This window comes from Synchiropus splendidus, chromosome 8, assembly GCF_027744825.2.
Source record: "Synchiropus splendidus isolate RoL2022-P1 chromosome 8, RoL_Sspl_1.0, whole genome shotgun sequence".
Lineage (NCBI taxonomy): Eukaryota > Metazoa > Chordata > Actinopteri > Syngnathiformes > Callionymidae > Synchiropus > Synchiropus splendidus.
This window is the reverse complement of record NC_071341.1, coordinates 13,824,253-13,830,661: the sequence shown is the minus strand read 5'-3', so window position 1 is coordinate 13,830,661 and position 6,409 is coordinate 13,824,253.

Below are 6,409 nucleotides of genomic sequence, written 5' to 3'. Positions count from 1 at the left end.
TGAGTACAGCCTTACAGGCACAAGTGTCGAGCTTTTGTTCGAATTTCATTCGATTTTTACAAACGTTTGAATGAAATTATGTTTCACTTTGTGATTACATTGATATGAAAATATTAAGAAAAAAATTGATTGGTGAGACGGACTCGCTTTCTTGAGGATGCGGCTTATTTATCATAATTATTTCAACATTAACAGCAGAATAATAATCTTTATATACTTGTTTAGGCAGTGATGCATTACACAGTAGATTCAGACAGATTTAAAGGCCAACGGGTTTAATGTTAACAGAAATACATAATGTAGCCAGCGGATGTCGCTGTTGGACTTTTTAAACCAGGAACCATGTCAATTGTGTTGAGGAAACAAAATAAAAAAAAATGCATTAATGCACCAGAAAAGTGTTTTTGAGATATTCAAAATATGATAAGAGCAGAAAATATTCCATTGTAGATTTAAAACTGCATGAAATGATTTTAACTTATGCTATATAATGATATTTCAATCAGAAAAGAAGTATGTTATTATTGCCAAAATGACCAAAATTATAATCCTAAAGTGGCAGTACATAGTTTATAATATTTTATGATTTTGTCCTTTATTACTTAATGCAAGAAAGTTAAAACAGAATCAAAGAGGTGTCTAATTTATAAGAAAAGAACCTCTACCTACTGGATATTAATTTATGATAAATGTTTTGGCTCCATGGGAGGAATCTTGAGCTGTTAAAATTGCTGTGAAGAACAAAATACTAGGTATTAACTGGTGTCTAATGTTGAGGGTTTTGCCCATCTCAGGTGTTGCAATCCAATCAAGATTGTGGTGTGAATTATGACCCCCGTGTCTCTGCTGGCCATCTTGTTTAACACTTTAACTGGCTGCTTTGAGCGTGGAGCTCTTTGTGTGACATGACAAAATGATTCAGAAGCCTGTTTCATTGTTGCACCACGTGACGACAAGAGAAAAACCTCTCTGGCTTTGTCTTAGCGGCTGATGTGAGAGATTTACAGCTTAATGGGAGTAAGTGTAAGGCAACGGCGACAGAGCCACCACCATCCATCACCTGCTCTGCCCTGAGCCTTTAGAGCAACACATTTATTCATTAGCATGGATTTAAGACGCCTTGACACGAGTTCAACAAACACACAGAAAAATGTGTAATAAAATAATAATAAAAATGCTATTTACTTTCACAAGAATCAAAAATATTGTTGGTGAATTAGGACAATTACCATGGTGATAATTTTTTAAATTAAAATTTGTATAGATAAATACCAGTGATTGGATTCTTTAAAATTATTATAGTTGGAATTTGATGTCTAGATATTGAGGTCTATGCATTCTATTCTCAGATCTATTTATTTATTTATATATATTTGTTTGAATAAAACATGCTCTGAACAGTAATATAATGTAAATATTAATACAGAAGTCATGAGAATAACCCAATGGAATATTTAATATGTAATAACAATAATGATAAAAGACACTATGATATGATTTGTGATGTCTGAATCATAAACTGTGTTTGACTTAAAGTCAGAATTAATTTTTTATTTTTATTTGTAATATCAATTATGCAATTTAGTGCACTTACTGGTAATTACAACAACAACAATGATGGATTCGAACAGTAAGAACTTTTATTAAATTCATTTTCCAATAATTTGCCAGTCTCCAATGTTGCTCATTGAAGCCATTTCATCCCATCTCTTGATGTGGAACCCTCAAATCAAACGCAGCTCAGGCCCCATCCGTCTCCTCACTGATCCCTGAGTTTTCCCTCCCTGCTGTGTGGCCCGGGTTTAGCTGGAGGCCGGTCCAGTCACTCATGGCTTCTGGACCGGTTGAGTGGCAGCCCCCCTAGAGAGGAGGTCCGACCCGGAGGGTGAACATTAACCCGGGTTTCAATCTGAGCGTCCCTCTAGTCTCCATAAATCATTGACGTCTTCAGCATCAAGTCGGTGACAGCATCCGCATGACAACATGAATCTGTCAGGCTCAACCCGAAGCTTCAGACCTCACCCACAGCTTGTTTCAACTACGCAAATGAGTGGAAAATCTGCAGCCAAGGGAGGACAGACCAAGTAGCTTAATGTAGCATGGTATGGTACAGTATATGATGCAGTAGGTGAAGATAAACGGCACCTTTGTGACCGTAAAAGAGCTGAGCTAGAAGGCGAAGGAAATTTTTGGTCTCCTCTATCTCGCTCCTGAGTCATCAAACAGAGACCTGGGGTAGAGCTGCGGATCCACCACTGAGACACATTAAAATGTTTCATTAACTCATAATCACATAAATGATCACCGTATGTAAAGTCAAAAGGTCGGATCCGAGGTGACACGCTGAGGTGAAGGGTCGTGATCGTTGCCATGGAAACCAGCCTGATCTCCATGACTGTACCTGAACACAACAGCGTTGATGGAAGAGCGGTTCCACGCATGTGTATGTACTTCGGCGTAAACTCCGGTCGCAGTGACCAATTAGTCCTGGCAGAGAGCGGCCTCCTGACCTTTGACCCCTGCTGGGCAGCCTTACCCATTAACCCCTTGGGCCTCAGCTGGAGTTGATGTTCTGTCTTTTCTTGTGACACGGCTAAACACACGGCCACATTCACCCTGCAGCTTCCGCTCTCTTTGTAGCGCCAAGTTGGTCCCTGAGCATCAGGTCGCTCCTCCTGGTGAACTCTGAGGCTCTGAACCTCCAAATTATTTAGCATCAAAAGCAAGTTTTTTGGAATAAAATAACATGACATTAATGCTGCATGTCGACCGTAATAATAAATAACTTCTGTTATTAGATATTATTTGTCTGTATCCACTTGCTGTTCAGTCGTAATTGACCTCTCAATAACACTCTGTTTGACGACGCTGTGAGAAAATGCGAGTTTGTGCTCAGAGACTTTTGTGTTTGTGATCAGAGCCACACAGATGCAAACACTTCTCCTGCTTTCTTTTGAGCCCGGGAGCTCAAAAGAGGGTTGCTCAGATCTTCGCAGGCTTCCTGGGCCTGAGTATCAAAGCCTCATTGAAAAGCAAATGCAGCAACATCAGTGGATTACAAGGCTGCAGCCAGCAGGAGGCCCGGTGGAGGCAGCAGCAGGTCACCCGAGTGTCGGGGTCTCTGAAGCGGCCTGCTGCAGTGTAGGGATCCATCATGGTTCTGTTGGGTCGCGTATGATTCTACAAGCCCAATAATGTCATGCAACAGTGCAGATGCATAATTATTTAGGACCATGTGTGATTTAACATCGGAAAATTCCCCAAATCTGTCTCCGGATTGTTTGTCTTTGCACAGCACTAAAAAACAAAATTCCCTAAACATTTTAACAGCTTCATTAACAGCATTAATTGGGTGTCACTTCACTTTTCACTTAGTTTAGTTTCCTTGTTTTTTTTTTAACCGATTTAATCCATGACTTTTGTTTTACAGTCATTGCAATGAAAGTTTTTTTATTTGTTTTAAATGTATTTGTTTTGTATATACTACAATTGCAAATAAAATATATACAATACATATATTTTATTTGCAAAATAAAAATTCAAAATCTGTAACACATCAGTGTATTTAAAGTGTATTCCATTTATGTCATTGCGATAGAATTCTTTTTGGAAAATGACTAATTTATATTTAAATTGATAATAAATAAATTTATTATGAAGTATAACCTCAAATATAAAGCATCAATAAATATGTAATAAGTTAAATAATAAAAATCAATTATATGAATAGTTGGACATTAAAAAATCTTTTTATTTTCTTTTTTATTCAGTAATTTATAACATATTATTTGAGTTTGTTAGAGTTAAGTGTTAAAATTGTGTTCTTTGGGAAACATCTTTTATTTAAGAAATTAGGCTACACTGTAATTTACATTTGTAGAAATGACTTTGAGTCCGTAAAAAAAAAAATTAGTTAGTTATACCCTACTGTATACGATAAGTTCTTAAATTATTAAAAATATAGATGAGTAATCCTTCAGAACTAAGCACCTTATGATTGCAATATATCATGCAACAAATTTTGAGTGCAAGCGCAACTTCCGCAGGGACAGAGAAAAACCACAAAATCACTTTTCCAAAAAATCTTTTACTTGAAATATCAATATTTTCTCAAAAGTATAAATAATGATTTATGATTGATTTATACAAAAATAATACATTAAGAAGCAAAGAAATCACATCCTGTCTCACACACACACACACGTGGGCGCCGTCTGATCAGATGGCAGTCGATCAATAACAGTCACAACAAAAACAACAACAACAACAACACGGTACTGACCTAATATTCAACAGGAGACTGGATCACTCAGCAGTTTGTGTCTTTAAATTCGGTCCAGAGGCGAGACCTCTTTTTTCTCCCACCATCATCCCGGGGAATGTGTGTGTAATACTGTTGTGTCTCATTTGTGGCTGGATTCCTGCACGATGAGAATGTCTGCTGTCACAACAACCTTGGGTGTCTCACTCTGATCACTGTTTGGCTTCGGAATACTTGTGAGGGGAGTCTGCTATGATTTATGATGAGGAGTATGATCAATAATATTTATGGGGAATGCGACTGGCAGGGAGCGGGGAAGAGATCGAGGAGGGAGGGCGAGACCCATTCCTGAAATTCACCTGGACCCATGTGCAAACAAGAGCCTGAGTTTCCACTCAGGCGAAGGGCCACGTCCTAAGTGTGTGACTCACGTCTGCTGCTGCACTCAAGCCTGCGTGACCGAGCCCACCGATGGAGCTACACACACACAGGGACTCACAAAACATCTTTTTCCTGAGTCAAACTTTGGAAACATCAATCTCTACTGATGAAGACAGAGACTAACTTTCAAACCAAGATTTGTAATAAGTCACTGAAGCTCACTCGAGGCATGATCGATTGTGTTCCTTATTCCTCTATTTCCTGGATGCTTGGGATGCGGTGCTAGCTTTTTCAAGGGAACTTCAGTCAGAAGGAATAGATGTTAAATTCCGCCTCCATCTTGGCCACTATAGAGAGCAGCGAGGTGTCGACCAGACAGACACACACTGGCAGTTCATTCCCACTGGATTTGGAGTCACCCAGAATCAAGTCTTGACCTCACACGCTCACAAGATGAAAGTATAGACATGAGAAAGTCTCCCTGTGTGTGCGCAGGTTGCACATCAAATCCGACACACGCAGCTTTATCAACAGCAAATCATTTTTGGCTCCTTCTACTGAGTGCTTCTTCATTTTCCGCCTCAAGTTCTGCTCAGGATCCGGTTCACAAACTTGCATAGTCTGTTTTAAGATTGTCAAAGTGTCACGATCACAGTTTACACGTCGAACAACAGCGACTCCCTGTGGTGCCATCGTGGAAGACTCTTGTGATTGTCACACAGCTGCGGGTGAAATCAGGGCGCTTCACCTTGAATCACAGTAAAGCAGGTGTCCTGAAGCTTCTCTGCAGGTCCATAACTAGTGATCAGATCCGCAAGCTTTGTTCAGAATGGTCAACAGTGTCGGGGGGGAATGAATACTGATTTGAAAAGTGGTGTTTTGCGTAATGGGAGGGAACCAAGAAGAGCGACACTAAGGATAAAAGCCAAGCTGTTTGTTCTCACCCTCACCTGCGGAACTGCAGGAGGTCTATGATGAACGCGAGTTGTTAGAAGGAATCGTTTGTAAGAGTCGTCCATGAGAGACTCAGACTAGATCTGCTGCTGTCCATGATGTAAGCAGGAAAAAAATCCCACCTCCACACTGACTGGGGAACCTCTGGGAATCCTTCAGCTGAAGCGGTCAGAGAAAGGAAAGTGCGACCGGCAGCGAACCAGGGAGGTGTGATTATCAAAGTTGATCATTGGAGGTGAAGCCAGTCTCTTCACATTCAGGTGAGTTTCTTTTCCTCCGCCGGCGACGTCAATTGTTGACCGACTCTTGGTCCGGCGGGCTGTCACCTGTCGTCATGGCTACCGTGGAGCGACGGTGGAAAAATGTGCTTCGGTTGCCGGGCACCGAGGAGGTCAGGTGGACACTCTCACCAAGCTTGAAGAGGACACTGAAAACAAAGCGGAGAGGGAGGAGAAAGTCAGACTCCACGTTGCATAAAACAAGACAGACAACCTGCGCGGCAGTGACGGATGAAACCTTCACAAACACGCCTCACACCTGACCAAATACATTCCTCTGCCGGCTCAATGGATTCGGGATTGTTTGGGGGTCTGATTTTTGTGTTGGCAGGTGACCCCGGTGAGACCTGATAAAGGTGACCTGCAGCTCAGCCATTAGACGAGGAGGTGGGCTGCAGGTACACCAGAAAGGGGGGGGGTCTTGGTAAACAATGAGCGCTATAAAGCGTCATGAGGAGATAAGAAGATGCCTGAGAGAGACGGCGACTAGTCTCGCTAGATGGAGCCAGACTGGTTTGATGCAATCGATGAGTTC